At 38.1% G+C, this 16706-nt stretch overlaps 1 long non-coding RNA gene across 3 annotated transcripts; it reads left to right on the forward strand.

Annotated features, from left to right (window-relative positions):
* Positions 1 to 10232: 10232 nt before the first annotated feature.
* LOC144992572 (uncharacterized) lies at positions 10233 to 14850 on the forward strand. Of its 3 annotated transcripts, none has more exons than XR_013656634.1 (6): positions 10233 to 10361; positions 11361 to 11442; positions 11730 to 11823; positions 12169 to 12279; positions 13721 to 13984; positions 14414 to 14850. It is a non-coding gene; the product is annotated as an uncharacterized LOC144992572 (long non-coding RNA). The 3 variants fall into 3 exon arrangements; XR_013656635.1 differs by lacking the exon at positions 10233 to 10361 and adding an exon at positions 11078 to 11160; XR_013656636.1 differs by lacking the exon at positions 12169 to 12279.
* Positions 14851 to 16706: the final 1856 nt, after the last annotated feature.

The following is a 16706-nucleotide window of genomic DNA, read 5'->3' on the forward strand; positions in this document are numbered from 1 at the left end:
CCTCTGCTGCAGAGGGCACCTTCAGAAGACTCAAAGAAAAAGGAAAAAAAATCGCAACATCCCTAAAGAACTTTTTTAGGAATATGTTGAGGCAGTATTTTTAACAACACGCTTTGATTTGACAGCTATGCAATCATGCATTAAACCACTTTGGGTCCAAAACTACATTCATTTATCATCTACAGGAAACCAAAAACACGTTATTTATTTTTTTTAAGGCTGGAAATAAATTCAGGCTTTAAAGGGTTAATCACGTGGGGATTTCGTGCTCTGAATGAATTTAGGACAAAGGCGCGTTTAGTAATTTGTTGTTTGAGTCCCATAAATCAAAGTCTGTACAAAACAATGGCTTTCAGACAGAAAAGCAACAAACCAGATTCCAGGAAGCTTCAATTGTTACTGAAATGTGAATCATGAAACATGGATGGTTTCCCAGATGCGAAGGAGATGAGTGAAGACGCAGGGAAACATCTGAGGAAGCTGTCGGGACGTGACAGCTCAGCTCTGATCTGCAGGTGTGTTTGGGATTCAAGCTTTCCCCATAATTTTGTTTTAACAACATTCCTAAATGTCATCTTTATTTATGAAACTGTTCTATAATGCCAAATGCTGTAAGTCTTCATTTTATCTTAACTTTGGTCTAGACATTATAATCAAAATTAAACTCAAGTCAACTCTTTACCTATAGACTTTATTCTTTAATTTGTCCTTTTTTTTCCCTCCAAACAACTACTTTCAACATTATTGTCAAAGTTGGATCTTACCTACACACATTATTCTTGAATGAGGATTTTTTTAAATTTATTGTACCAACACTTTCAGTAGCAACAGAAAATTCTGCGCTATATCACGGTTTGCCTTTCGCTGTTTTGTGTGTGTGTATATACATTGTAAATCAGGATTATTCTCAACCTTAGTTTTTTACCCAATGTAGTTTTAGCATCAGCGATTTTAAAGCTCGGCATTCTTGATTTCAATTTTTTGTTTCTGGCGGCGCCCGTATTGTGAAAAACTGGTGACTAAATTGACTTCATTTTGTTGGAGCTGGAAGTAAGGCTTTGACGTCACACTCACTCAGTCCAGTTCTCTTATACAGTCTATGGTCAGCTCAGGCAGCCTTAATAGCCGCTTTAGACTCTGCTCTCTGCTGTCATTAAAGCAAAGCAAAGGTGTGGGATTCAAACCCACATCTGCGTGCTCTCCTGTTCTCAACAGGCCGGAGAACAGAAGCATATTAATGCAGAATTCTAGATGTGGGTGTACATTTTTGAGAAGGTCAGACTCTTTAAGAAAGTGACATTTCTTTTCTGCAGAGCCACAATACAATCAAGTCGGCCGTCGCCGCACTGCGTGGCGTTCACCTGCCAGTCGTCAGGAGGAGTCAGGGACTTCCAGTCTTTGAAGAAGGTGACTTACAGAGCAAAGATGCATGGAGAAAAAGAGCGGGTGACACTTAATGTCAAGTTTTCTAAAACCCGCTATGACAGAATAATACTACAGTCACAGTGGAATGGATCTCCAACAGAACTTAAAGACCCACTCCAATGAAAAATCATGTTTTTGTTGTTTTTAACGTTTTCTTGTTGCCTTTTTCTCATGATGGGGACCATATGTAGAAAAAACTGTCTAAAAATTGTATTTCTGACTATAAACCTATTTAATTTATGGTGAATCAGGAGCAGACAAACAATGCAGTCGAAAAAAGTTTGCAGATGTGACGTGTGACCTACGGAGACCACTGGGAATACTTATGATCGGAGTGGGACTTTAAGGATTCAGCATCCAATAATCTCAAGATTTTTTACAATGTTTTCATCATTTGCTGTGTGTGGATGTTTCATGCTTTTCAAAACCGCACGCTCAGGAGAGAACAAAAAAAATCAGCTTAAACAAGAAAATATTCCTTTTTTAACTAAATTAAAGTGAATTTTATTTTAAAAGGGAAAACCAAGCAAACAAGCCTTTTACAGGTTTCATTGATGCTGAAGCTTTCAAAGTCCCACTCCAAAAATCTTTAGATCTATTATCACAGTTTTTCCAGCGATTGTTTGATTATAATTATGTTGCATTTAGCCAAAATAAAGATAAAAACCTTTGTTGTTTTCTAAGGCGTAATTTCTGCAGGGCGGCAGTAGTTCATCAGAAATTCAACTTTGAGTTGAAGGCGGGACCCCCCTTCCCTCTTTGTTGCTGATAGCTCTTTGTTTACATGTTTTCCCGCTAGCCTACAGCCCCTCACACCCCAAACCTAACATACCGCTCGCCAAAAATGGCGAGCAATATTGAAGTTATCTAGCCGTACGGTTTTGATTCCAGCTCAGACGAGAAAAACAAAGACGTTCATGGATCTATTCGTCTGTAAGTGGATGCATCAGAATGGAGCGGAGCAGGGAGCTTGTGGTCTGCCTGATGTATTTTCTACGTGACAAATACGCTCTTTTTCAAACAGCTTTTTTCCGTCTACTCCTGATTCACACATATTTGAATAAAATAATTTGAAGCTTAAATTTTCGTTTTATATGTCCCCCATCATCAGAAAAATGACACTAGAACATGTCAAAATCACCAGAAACACCATTTTCATTGGAGTAGGTCTTTAGGTTATAGTTTCTCATAGATCTTAGATTTTTATTCTTGTGTCCGGACATTTCTGCTTGTGCTCCGTCCTCTCTGGATGTGTCATGGTGTTAGAAACTATAACTGGACTCCCAATATATAAATATAACTATTTCTGTACTCATTTGACTGATTGTGTTCACTTTAATCTGTCTGCTTCTTTTCCTGTAACAGTTGGAGTTCGTCTTTTTTTTTTACCATCTATAATTCCTTGAACTCCTGACAGCTTTTCCTTGTTTTAAATGTTGTTTTTCATCTTTTATGAGATATCAACAAACTCCCAGTGACTGTTTTTCTGTCGACCAGTCAACTGAAGTGTTTTTGTCGTCTTTGTCCCTAGTTTGATCTGTTGAGTCAGGCAGCATTGATGGAAAGTTAGACGCCTTGTTATTCAGCGCTCTCGGGACATCAGAGCTTCAGAGAAGTCCTGATGATGTCAGACACAGAGAAACAATCCGATAAAGAGCAAATCGATTCATAATCCTCTCTGGTAAACATGTAGGAGAGTAGGTTTTAAACATGTTCAGAATCATCTGGATTACCTGACTGACTTGTTAAATAACATTTAACAAAGTTAAATAACTTTTGGAGTAAAATGGGATAAAGTAAAGTAAAGCTTTGGAAAAGAATTCCAATGTCCTCAATACTAAGGAGCAGTTTAGCGTTTGTCTAAAACTGTGTTTCCATATTGATTGACTGTGGTTCAGGAGGAGTCTGTGACCAGCCTTGTTGTTTTTCCTTCACATGTCAGGATGTTGTGAAGTCGGGCGTCATTTCAGCAGCTTCTTCAAATCGATTCATAGATTTCTTCTTAAAAGACTCTGCAGGCAGATGCTTAGAAGAGTTTGTTTCCTGATAGCATCAGGCTGTTTTTGCATTTTCAGTGAGTGAAGTTTCTGATCGAGTCAAAAACAGACCAGTGCAAAGTCACTGCCATCTGTAGGGTTGGTGGTACAATTCCCAGCACATGCAGGCTCATTTTGAAGTGTCTTGTAGCAAGACACTGAATCTTTATCTGCAATTCACTTCAAAGCAACAGAACGGAGAAATCATGTCAGAACATTGACTGTGTATGAGAACCGGAGCTAGTGAGCATGACATCACCACTAGAAAACGGCTCCAACAGAATTTAGTCAATTCAGCCGCCACTATTTCATGATGCGGACGTCGCCATGTTGAAACCAGACATTGAGAGTAACCAGTGATTGGTCTGAGTCGGTCTGAGTCAAAAGGTGAAAGCGGGTTCAGGAGAATCTGTCAAATGTCTCAAACAGTCGACGTTGGGGCCAGCAAGCAACACATACTTTTTAAGGCACCTGGTGAATCAGTTTATAACTTAACTAACTTACAATAAAGAAAAAATATGAAACAAATTGGATTAGCAGGAACCTAAGCAGAGCTAGAAAGGTCATTCTGACAAATGTACGGTGTGTCTACCATAAAAAGCATTTCTAAGACTTTTTAAAGAACACTTAAAGTTTAATTTAAGACTGCAGGTTAAAAAAAAATAAAAGAACAGCTGGAGTCTGCCGTTTCTTGCTCTTCACATGCGATTGGATAGCCATGATCCCCATTGTGCCAAGTTTAAATGTCTGTTTCTCTATGAGGATTTCCACTAACCGGTAATCACCACAAGAAATCTCGGTTTTCTTCATGAATTGGCACTTTCCCTTTTCTCCACACCAGCGAGCATGAGCAAATTAGCTAGCTGAGGTTAGAGAATTTACCACCAGTTCATGACCTTATGACGCAGCACATCCTGGGAATGTTTTTTTTGTGACAGGAAGTTGCATCTTGTCGACGAGAAACACTTTAAGACCCATTCACAAAAAAATTAAGACACTTTAATGCTTTTTAAGGCCTTTTTTTTTTCTTTCTAGCAAAATTCAATTTAAGACCTTTAAAGACTTTTAAAGTCTCTTTCTCATCTTCTTTTGATTAATTTTAAAGTGTTCCCTGTTAACTTTTAATATGATGATGCTGTTTTTAGCCAAAATCATCAAAGAAATTTGTGTCACTTCTACGGAGCAGCATTAGTTCATCAGAAATTCATCTCTGAGTTCTTGCCGGGACCGTTGCCTGTCCCATTTCCCATCATCCCTTTGTTCACACTCTACCGCTGGTTTACAGCCCACACATCTCTAACCTAACATTGTGGGAAAGCGAAGCCACACATGGATCTAGTCATCTAAATGCAGATGCATCAGAATGCAGTGGAGCAGAGCACTTGTGGCGTGCTACTGAACGTCCTACGACACTCCTACAAGCTTTTTCCAACTGCATTGTTTGCATCTGCTCTTGTTTTCACAACAATTGACATAAAAAAACACTCAGAAGTGTTACTTTGAGCTTAATTAACTTTATTTATACGTGTCCTCCATCATGAGAAAAACGCTACAAGAGGATGCTAAAAACATGATTTTCATTGGAGTGAGTCTTTAAGGTAGCTACCCTAATATTGAGTAAAAGATGTTTTTGTTTTTTTTGTCAATTGAAGTCTATGGATTTTAGCTTCTTGTAGCCAGCGGGTACATCTACACTGGAACAGGAGTGGGGTGTCACTTAGTCTTAGCCTGCTGGGCTCCAGCCCAATACTCACAGGAAATAGGCTACACATGTCAAATAAAAGTTATTTTCAGTGAATGTTGCACCAACGATGATCCAAATGCAGATTTGATGCCTTTAGTTTGAAAAGTTGCGCGTGAAACGACTGATGGTTTCGATGTTGGTTGCCTGCAGTAGTTTTAAGTTAGGCTTGTTAGGCTTAAGTTTGGTGAAAGTGTGAGTTTGTGTGAGTAAATGGGCAGATGTGAAGCATCGTAAAAGTGACCTCATTCTCAGGAGATCCTCAGATTTTTACCATAAAACTTGTTTTCGCCCGTGTCACCAGCAAATGCAAATATGTACATAATATTTCTTGATCAAATCAAATCAAACTTTATTTATAAAGCACTTTTCATATAAAAAAATAGCACAAAGTGCTTGATGATCGTGGCTATGATTCAGGTCTGTATATATATTACATGTCCGTGTCACTAAAACCTTTTTAGCCCTACAGATGTAAAATGAGCTCCATCCATCATGGTGTTGCCCCAGAGGGGAACCCACCATCGCTCTGTCAGGAAGATCCTCTCCATCTTCCTCTAGCCGGCTTCATTGCTCCCCAGAAGTCCTCGTGAACCCCCTTCAATTCACACTGGACACTGTGTTTCTGACACTATGTTTTTCCCGCATACATCAACACTCAATGATGCTTTTGTAAAACCATTTTTTAGCCAGGTTTTCCACAATTATTTAAAAAAATAATGATACAATGTGCTTTCCTGGATTATTGTTTTCACTTTCTGTCTTTCACAGTTGATCAGCGTTACAAACTTCTCTCATCTTTTTAAGTGGGACAACTTGCAGAATCATTGACAAATACTTTGTTTGGCTTTGTTTCAAGCAGAACACCCCCCTCAACAGTACAGTGCGAGTTTGAGTCAAAAGTTAACAGTCTCTGGAAAATCAATTCAAATCAAAAAATTTTAGCTCAAAATTAAAGTAATTTTAATATTTTTACTACTTTGTGTGCATTTTACAACCTAAATTAATCTTAAACCAAAATGAAAATCTCACTTTTCCATAAACGGACATTTCTAAGGCAAAATCTTGATTCCTATTTAACAGACTATTCCTAATCCAGTTTGGTCACATTCAGTAAAATCTGGATTCTGGTCACATTTGTTTTTAAATAACTTCACATTTCAATTTTTGCCAGTTAAAATAAAAAAATTCAGCAAAAAAAATAAATTAAAAAAATCTGGCTTTTTAACAGGAACTTCAACAACAACACTGTAAACCAGGAACAAAACCAACAGAAGGACAGCACAGACAGCCTGACCAGAAGAAACAGAAAACCAGACTCTTAACTACTCTGAGGAGATTAAGTCAAATGAAGACAGGTGTGGATGATTACCAAATGAAGGCAGGTGAGACTATGGCCGCCTGAGAACAGAATCAAACCGAAGCAAAAAGGAGACTATCCTCACACACGTATTTGTGCTCTGATGTCATGTGAATCCTGCAAACATGACTTTAATCACATTTCTTTGATTTATTATTTCCCTACTCATTCTGCTGATTTTACAACCCAAGGTAACTTTTGGTAAAAGTTTTGTCATAAAACATTTGAGGGAGTTTGTTTTGGAGTCAAAGCAAATTTGACTTTGTTTTATGTTTATTGGTGTTTTTAGCTGAATGAGTTCAACATGTGGTCTGAGGCCAGCTGACACTTCACAAGCACTCTCACAATTTAGCCACCAACCAATCAACTCCATGTTCTGGTCTCAATTCTTGCATCAAATGGAGCTCCAGCTGATAATTGTCTGAGTTTAGAGGAGTGTTTTCCCCTGAAATGTGAAGGATTATGGAATGAAGTCTCTGAAAGCACAAGCTGACCATGATGGAGATTTCCACCTCTTTGTTTGAAACCAAACTATCACTATGGATTATATCCAACGTGTTCAAGACCACATTTCGGCATTTTTGATATTTTAAGATTTTTGACGTACGAAATCAAGCCCTCATGTACATTTTGTAACTTTTTTCTCCAAAGTTTCCCAAAGTGTGTAATGCTTCCTGCACTCCAACAATATCCTGATGACTGATTTTTAGAAAACTGATTAGAAAAAAACAAACTGGAAACCAACAATAATTTTTGTATGTTTTTTCATACATTTACAAATAGAAAAAAGAAGCAGGGCTACTTCAAAGTCCCCCCTGAGAAAGAGCGTATCTGATTCTGACTGACGTGTACATTTATTCAATTCCTTTTTAGGTCTGTCACCTCTTAACAGACATGCGTAAAGGCTCTCTCTCGTGTCGTCTTCTCGCAGATCCTCCTCATTGTCTTCCTTTCAAAGTGAGGAGTGAAAAAGTGCTGAGAGGTTTTACAGAAGGAGACGTACTCCTGCACCTTTTGCTCTCACTGGAGAAATCATAGCAACCATTATGTTTCCTTGAACCAGACCAGAGGATAGATCACCTTTCTCAAATCAAGAGACCAAAAAAGTATTCTGCAGTTTATCATCGTTAGGTGAATTACAAGTTTTTCTTCAGTCTTGAGTTTTGGACTTTTTTTTAAACTTCATATTATGATGTAAATCAGACAGCAAACATGAAGGAAAATTCACTTTTTTACAGAATATTCAATAAAATAGTCTTAAAGGATGTCAGTTGTTGCTGAATTTTACTCCAATGGCAAAAAAATGAAAAACTTCGTACTTTCAATATTGTTTTATGGAGATCATCTGTTTTGGAGCAAATAACCAAATGACAGGAAAATATTACTGTGGATAACCCCATCCACAACACAATTAAAAGTTATTTTAGCTCAAAGTACCCACATGTGCAATTACTGTAAACATTACAAAGCACCAGAAAAACAAAAAGAGGAGAAAGACATTTAGGTCCCAATAAAAGCACAAATGCTGTTTAAACCTTTTACACAGAGCTTTAGTTTCAGTGTTTACATTTTTTGGTCAACTGTGGCTCTTCAGCCGTTCAAAGATTTAATTTGATTCCAGGGAATTTTTATTGTGAGTAAAGCTGCTTATGTGTGTCATGCAACACTCAATAACGGGTTGCGTGTCGGTGCAAAGTCGCCTTTCTCTCAGCTGATTCGTGTTGATCGGTTGAGGAGGTACGATGTTCGAAAAAGCACGTGTTATTTAGCTGTTGCTGGCAATATCTCCGATGAGTTATCGCCAATGTTGGGCCTTTGACTAACCATTGACTCCATGTGACCATCGACTTAAATTAGTCTAATACTAGCATTAAGCATGTCAGCATTAGCAGAAGAGTCTGGCTTTGAAATAAAAAGCTGGAGGTGATAAATCCTTTGCAAACATGTGGGTTTTTTTTTCAGTGTTCATTAATTAAAGTGTAGCTCCTGTGTTTCGGTAGTAATTTAATCATTTTACAGTTTTTTCTTAATAACCAACATTTATGGCTACCGTCGTAAAAGACATGTTCAAAGGGTGTTTATTAATGAAAATATGAAATTTTGGGACAAACGGACGAAATGGACAAAACGGGGTTTAGAAGATGAATGAATATGAAGGAAATTTTTGCAGAAAAAACTGTCCAACCAGAAACTAAAATTTGCAGATAGTACCTCAACTAGTATGTCAGATTGTTTTACAACACAAAATGTTCTTTACTAATATTTTGGTCACTTTTTTGTTCATTGTTTTAGTATCGCCACTGACTCCAATTTCCCGTAGTTGCCGTGGTAACTTGAAGCAGAGACAACAATGTGGAAACGTGACCTACCTAACTTTAGATGTCCAACACTTTTGTGGGTTTATGCACATTTTATTAAGTCATACTTCCTTAATAATTAAATACAAAATTGTAAGGGTTTGTGTGAGGCAAATACACAAACGTTTGGTACATATTTTTGTTGAAGACTTTTTTTTGGTTTATACTTTTACTTTTAACATTTTTCAAAAACAACTAAAAAAAATATTTCTAAACTAAAAAAACAACCTTCAGGAATGGAGAAAATTAAACCTCAATGTATAGGACTAATATTTGTTCCCTTAAATAAATCAATGTTCTGCACAAAACTCTGAAAATGATAAAGAGAGATCTTTCTTGCTGTTTTTCTTCAAAGATTCTTCGATATTGCAATTCTCAGGCAGTTTTCGCAGACAGCAGCAGCATACAGAGGGAGTTTAACAAATGGGCATAATTACCTGCCCTGATCAATAGGATTTCAAATGAAACACACTTATCATTGGATCTCCCCCTCTTAGTGTCAGCAAACGTATGGTGTTTAATGAACGTGCTTTTGTGCGATTATCCGGTGGCGGCCGTGGTCACGGGGGACATTTAACACTGACAGAGAGCCGAAGAGGAGGAGGAGGAGGAGCTTTATGCTTCAGCCTGACCAAAGGAACAAATGAACTCGGTTCCTCACAGACCTGAGGGGTTTGATGTCTCTGACAGCTCACCCAGATTCCACTGATTCAAAGAAGATTCACACACTAAAGTGACCACCCTGCAACATCTGAGACGAAAAAAACGACTAAAGTTTGGTTTGAAGAATGATCACAAGATACAGTTTTATGGAGTTAATTCAGTCTCAATAATCAGAAATGCACACAACATATTTCACAAATACACACGCTCCGATTCACAAATGTCATTTTATGCAAACGTGAAAAATAAATTCGGAAATACACACCCTGTGTTTCACAAACACACAGATTGTGTTTCACAAATGCACACTAAATGTTTTACAAATGCACAATAAGTGTTTCTCACAAATGTGCACACTGTTTTTCACAAAAACATTTTAGAAATTCACAATAAATGTATCAGAAATGCACAGTAAGTGCTTCACAAACATGATTTTTAGGTACACATGTGATGTGAACTCACAGATCATTCGAATTGCAGAGTGTGCATTCAAAATCCCGTTCTCATTTGTGAATCTCCCCGTGTGTGTGAGAGATTTTTCTACGGTGAATATTGAGACTCATCTGACGGAGCGGGTCAACTAATGTCACCATTGGCTAGTGGATCTGTCAATCAAACTCATCGGCAAAGGAGGCGGGTTCGCTTTTAGCCAATCCAATGGCCCCTTACACTCTTCACTTTCAAAGTGACGAGGGAGGGAGCTGTTCAGCACAGCAGTTGGGAGGACGCGGGCGGCAAACATGGCGGAGAGTTCTTCTGAACGGGATCAGTCTCAGCCCGTAAGTAATGCATTTATTTGATCATTCCCTCGTTGTACGTCCTGTAATGTTATTGAATACTAAGTTGAAGCGTTCTCCTTTGCCAAGTGACATGTGTGAATGCTTTATGAACACTGCAGCCGAGTCGTTTGCAGAGTACCCCCACCGCAAATTAGCTTAGCTTTGTTTTGCTTAGCCTGTGCAAGTTGTGGCTGTGTGAGTGTGAGTGAAGTTCAAGCCGGTGTCGGTTCAAGCTAGCGTCTATAGCCAATGATCTGTAGGTTCTTAACATGATTCATAAGGAACTAAGGGGAAAAGCATGCCGGATTTACAGCAGCAAAGAAAGTTTAATAAAAAGTATTGATTTGGAGACGGCGATTTGTTTAAACACTGATGCTATGCTATGCTAACTAGCTAGTTGTTCCGTGTGCTGCCTTTATGTAAACGCGATCCGGGTTAAAGTTAGACACAGCATTTTCACAACCCAGACTTTAATAAGACGGGGTGGACTGTGCAACAAAGTTAATTCATGACATTCATGAAAACGGCATTTTTTAAATATAACATACATGAATCCACTGTTGAATGAAAGAAGCCTCATTAAGTTTCTAACGTTAGAACCCGTATTCATTGTGATGACCAGCCCTGTGAGATTGTGTCAGAGTGACAGCCACTAAAATCCCCGTATCTTTACTTCCAATGACGTAATGACAAGAATCCCAAACATTATGTTTTTAGGCTGTTTTGTAGTCGATAAGTAGTCACAGAAAGGGTGGATGGGAGAAATCAGCTGTCAACAGTGATTAGAGTAGAAGTTACTGTAAGTATTACACACAGGCTTCCTGTGATCAGTGTCTTGTCTCTGATTTTTTTTAAAGGTGTTCTTTACTACAAGCTCAAGTAATCATAGCAAGAGTGTTTTAAAAAATTCCCCTTTCATATATTTGAAAATTATGTAATTTAAGATCAGACAGCTAAATGATCTAATCCATGTTTGTTGTGTTTTTATTTATTCTCTAGGAATTACTGAATGTGACAGCGTGACAATCTTTTGTTCCTCGTGCCATCAGGCAATACAACTCTCTGGCAGGGCATCTTACAAGTAATTTCTTTTAATTTTACCCACTGATTTTCCAATTATTTACCTTTTTTTTATCAATCTTTTTATTTTGTGATATTTCTATTTGTAATGCATGTGTGTTTATGTGTTTTTTTAAGATGGCCATTTTAAAAAAATTTCCTCAGGGATTATTAAATACCCTTCTATTCTATTCTATTTCATATTTTATCATCCTGTTGTATTACTGTTTTACCTGTCAATTGGGAATTTAGCATTTTTGCCCCTGTAAATATCTGTCAGTTGAAAGTATTTGTACTTGTATTCCATAGATCTTGTACCTGAGAAGATAGCAGAGAACAACTGTGCAGACACCCACTTGGCCTTCTTCAGTGACGCTGTGAACGTTTATGGCTTTCCTCTGAGGTATTCATGTCATTCATAAAGAAATATTTTATTCACATATCAGGCAGTATAAGTACTTGGTTATTTGTACAAAAATAAAATTACTTTTTTTAGACTCCTCTCCATAAACAAAGGCAACTCTAAAACTTTCCCCTCATGAATAACATTTTACCCCCCCTTAACAGTCTCTCTCACCTCATTTTTTTCCCCAGAGATACATGTAACCCACTCCTGCAATTTTTTTAACCTAGAAATTCTACTTATTGGCATCATACATAAGAACATTACATTTTAAACTGATGTGTACCGTATTGGCGATGCATTTGTAATTATGTGTTTGAGACATGATTTTCATGTTATTGTCAGGGTGAGAGGAGATCACGGAGGAGAAATGTGGGCATAGCCGAGTAAATGCTCACAGTACGTAGAACTGACACAAACAGCTTCATTGCAGGAAAAGTGTACACACAATCAACGGTGAGTTGAACCTAGTTTTAGAAGCTTTAATATATACACAGGGCTCCAGACTGCGTCCATTTGGTCGCATTTTGCGACCAAAATTTGAGAGTGTGCGACTGAATTTTACACCCAGTCGCACATGTGCTACCAGTAAATTTGCCTCCCCCACCCTCCGTATTTTTTATACATTAAACATGAAAGGAGCACGTCAATGATCGATGAAATGAGAGATGAAATCATCAATGAGACGCGAGCCCACACGCACGCAGGCAGACACACACACTCGCGCGAATACTCATGAGACTGGAGCACACGAGAGCACACACTCGCGTTTCATTGAGTGATGCCTGAGGCGGCCAATGCGTGTGGGAAGAATAGGGAAAGTCACTGTAAGTGGCTAAAATATGTGGAGGGGCGGGGCCTAACATCCGTGGGAAGGAAACGGAGACAAATATCATCACAACCTGATATGTGCGTCTAAGCTATGAGCAAGCGAACTATTGATTCGTTCTTCCGACCTGCAGCTAGTGTACCAGTGACAGAGTGTACAGCAGGGGTCTCAAACTCGTATGAAATCGAATCTGCAGCGAGACTGAAAGAGACCAGGAATTAGGAGTTGTCTTGGGATGGATGTAGCCTTTTTTTAATCAGTTGGTATTTTAAATTATTTTAATTGATCAGTGAACTACAAAAAACCCATCAGGACGCATGTCCCATAATGCATTGTTTTTTAGTCTGTAGGGCAGCTTTTAGTCAGTTCAATACTAAATTTCCAGCTGCGTTCGCTCTGATTGGTGTCTTGCTCTCACCCCTTTCTCGTGATATTTTTGTTTTGATTGACAGGTGATGTTGGAGCAAAAAGAAAAATATACGTCACACACCAGGTGATCTGTGCAGTGTTGCGTCCATCTGGGTGATCTCAAACACGCTTATTGTGCATCTTGGCTGAACCTATTTGGTGTCACCAACATGAATTTCCATCCTCTAATATTTACATACATTTAAGTATTGTTTGAAACTGTGAAATTACGAAAGGTTACTACGGTAATCACTTGTTACTAAAAACTTTTTTTTATTCTAAATGTATGGTATTTTTTTTACTATTTTTACTTAGTTGTACTGTCGTGACAGCGATGGTGATGTCAGTTTACCTTCATGTTGCATCTTCAAAAGTGCAGATTAAAATGTGACACTGAATTAGAAACAGCACATTGTAATTTCTGCATCTATTATTAAAGTATTTATTTGTAATACAGTGGAAATTAGTAGATTTGGTTAGAATGTTGATTTACGGTATGCGCCCCTAAATTTTCTGGTTGTGCCCCTAAAATTTTCAGTTAGGGGCCACTATGCTCCTAGTGAAAAAAGTTAGTCTCGTGCCCTGATACATAAAAGTGAATGATGTATTAAAAATAAATCTGACAATATAATATTTCTTTTTGCTTTTTTCCAAATACAGGATTGAGCTCCTCTGGTGTGATGTCTTCGTGACTGTTACTGGTTTATATTACAACATCCTGCACTCTCCTGAGGACCAAGACTTGCTCAATATCAGTCACATCACGTATTCTGCTGCCATTACATTTTTCTACCACGCATTCAGGCCAGTTTGGATGTCTTTAGTGACGCGTGGGACAGCCATCCAATCAGGACGGAGCAAAGCATGACACCAAATCAGCTGTGGCAGTTGGGCTTGACCCAGAACCCTGTTTCTGATCCCCGGGTAAATGCTTTATTTAATCTCACTGTACTGGACAACTGATTTGTGTGCAGTTTGACTAAAGTGGAAAGTATCAAGAAGAGTATCATGAAATCATAATGACTACAGTGAATATTCATCGAAAATGAATGAAAAGGATTATTGTTGTGTGGTGCAAACAATTTCCCTAAATTGTTTGTTTGTAGGAAGAATAGCACATCTGCAAGTTCAAAATGCATCACAATGCATGGCCTTATGAGCCATCAGATGTACTAATGTCACTACTTTGTTAAGGTTCACTTATTTTCAAATTATAAACAGTTATGGAGATATGAGGTCTGCCTGCAAGCAACAATATAAGTTATTATTAGTCGGTCACTGTTCCTACATAATCTAAAACACAAAAAAAACAGTGCTGTTCATAAACAGTATCTTTTTTTTTTTTTTTGTCAGGGTATGCTGGTTCCAGAGATTGAATGGGAGGAGAGTGGATCCATGACTGAACCTCATCCTGGGATCAATGTCCTGGTATGGGACAGTCCCCTTTTGGGTCCACAAATGTTGGAACTGCAAGACGACATCAACCCATTGTGGAATTCAGACCGTTTGGGAGTGGACCTACATCTTTACTGTCCAGTGCGTTTAGAACTTAATTTAGGCGACATAATTACATACAGAAGAAGAGAGACTGAGGGGAGTAAGACAGAGTTCAAATCAATACTGCTGTATTGTTCAAGGGACTTCATTGTATGTAAGGAAGTTATGAAAATTAGTTCCAGTTTAAATAAAATTCAAATCAGTAGAGATCCCACATTTGCTTAAATTTTGATGTTTTAATCTGTCCATGTTTTCACTGAATTTTACTCTGCAATAAAGGGTGAATGTTTGCACTTTGTTGTTCTATGACCATCTTTTGTTGTGTAGTATTTAACCAGCTATAAAACCCAGAGAGATGAGGATCTTTTTTGCAAGGGTGACCTGGCCAAGAGGTGTATATGTATATGGTTACAATATAAAATCAATTACATTTGAGTTATTAAAAAAATAAAATTAAGGTCAAGCAAAGTGACTTCGGGCTGAGCAGGGGGGGTGTATTGGGTATCTGTGATTGACAGTGAGATGAACTTGAGGTAATGTAGTCCCACTGCGTGGTACGGAGCAAAGTGATGCCAGTTTCTCCACAAAACCTGTGGAAGTTGAAGATTTTTCTCCTCCACCTTCATATGATCAAAACCGTGTCTGAGTGTTGAAATGACGCTAGCATGAAAGCTAAGAGAATAACGTACAAACAATCCCGAGTGAAACGTTCATTGTAAATCCCATGACCAGTACAGAGTTCGATGGATTCTATGTCAACTGCATTCAACCACTGTTGCCTTGCTTCCAGGTCCACTGAAAAGTTGCACAAGCCAGTCATTTTTGACAACCGAAGGCAATAAACCGACAAGCCATGCTAGGGCTAACACGCTAACGACCGACTGGTACAGAATCAAACATGGGCGGGGCTTTTGCCACCCGCAGAAAGCGTAGAGAAAGTGTAAGGGGCCATTCGATTGGCCAAAAGCGAACCCGCCTGCTTTCCCGATGAGTTTGATTGACAGATTCACTAGCCAATGGTGAGATTAGTTGACCCGCTCCGTCAGATGAGTCTCAATATTCACCGTAGAAAAATCTCTCACACACACGGGGAGATTCACAAACGAGAACGGGATTTTGAATGCACAGTTTGCAGTTTGAATGATCTGTGAGTTCACATCACATGTGTAACTAAAAATCACGTTTGTGAAGCACTTACTGTGCATTTCTGATACATTTATTGTGAATTTCTAAAATGTTTTTTGTGAAACACAGTGTGCACATTTGTGAGAAACACTTATTGTGCATTTGTAAAACATTTAGTGTGCATGTGTGAAACACAATCTGTGTGTTTGTGAAACACAGGGTGTGTATTTCCGAATTTATTTTTCACGTTTGCATAAAATGACATTTGTGAATCGGAGCGTGTGCATTTGTAAAACCGGTTGTGTGCATTTCTGATTATTGAGACTGAATTAACTCCATACAGTTTTGTCATGTCATGAAAAATGTGTTGTGATTCCAGGAGAATTTGTGGTGATTTAAATATCACCATCCATCCGTTTTATTGTTTTTCCTGTTATGCTTTGGTGGATTACACCAACATTTTTATCCCAAGAACACAAAGTTCATCATTTATTTGTAGTATTCTAGTATTTGTACCTGTGCCTAACAAAGGCTGAGTGAGTTGCAATCGCCTTATGCATAAGCACATTTTCCATTCTCGATGTAATTTGTATTTTATATTGTAATTCTAGTTTGTAAAAAGGTCATTTTTAATTCACAATTTGTGGCTGCAAATTCTGTCTTTATTAGCGGAAACTAGGGTAGATAAAAATTTTACAAGACAATGCTTTTATACCGGCTTTTGATTTTCTCAACTCAGGACACAAATCTGAAAAGATACAGTGGGGCAAAAAAGTATTTAGTCAGCCAGCAATAGTGCAAGTTCTCCTGCTTAAAAAGATGAAAGAGGCCTGTAATTTTCATCATAGGTTTACTTCAACTATGAGAGACAAAATGCGGAAAAAAAATCCAGAAAAAAAATGTCTGATTTTTAAAGAATTTATCTATAAGTTGTGGTGAAAAATAAGTAATGGTTCAATAACAAAAGTTCAACTCATTACTTTGTTATATACTCTTTGTTGGCAATGACAGCAGTCAAACGTTT

The sequence above is a fragment of the Oryzias latipes genome, chromosome 6 (genome assembly GCF_053564925.1).
Source record: "Oryzias latipes strain Hd-rR chromosome 6, Olatipes_Hd-rR_3.1".
Classification (NCBI taxonomy): Eukaryota; Metazoa; Chordata; class Actinopteri; order Beloniformes; family Adrianichthyidae; genus Oryzias; species Oryzias latipes.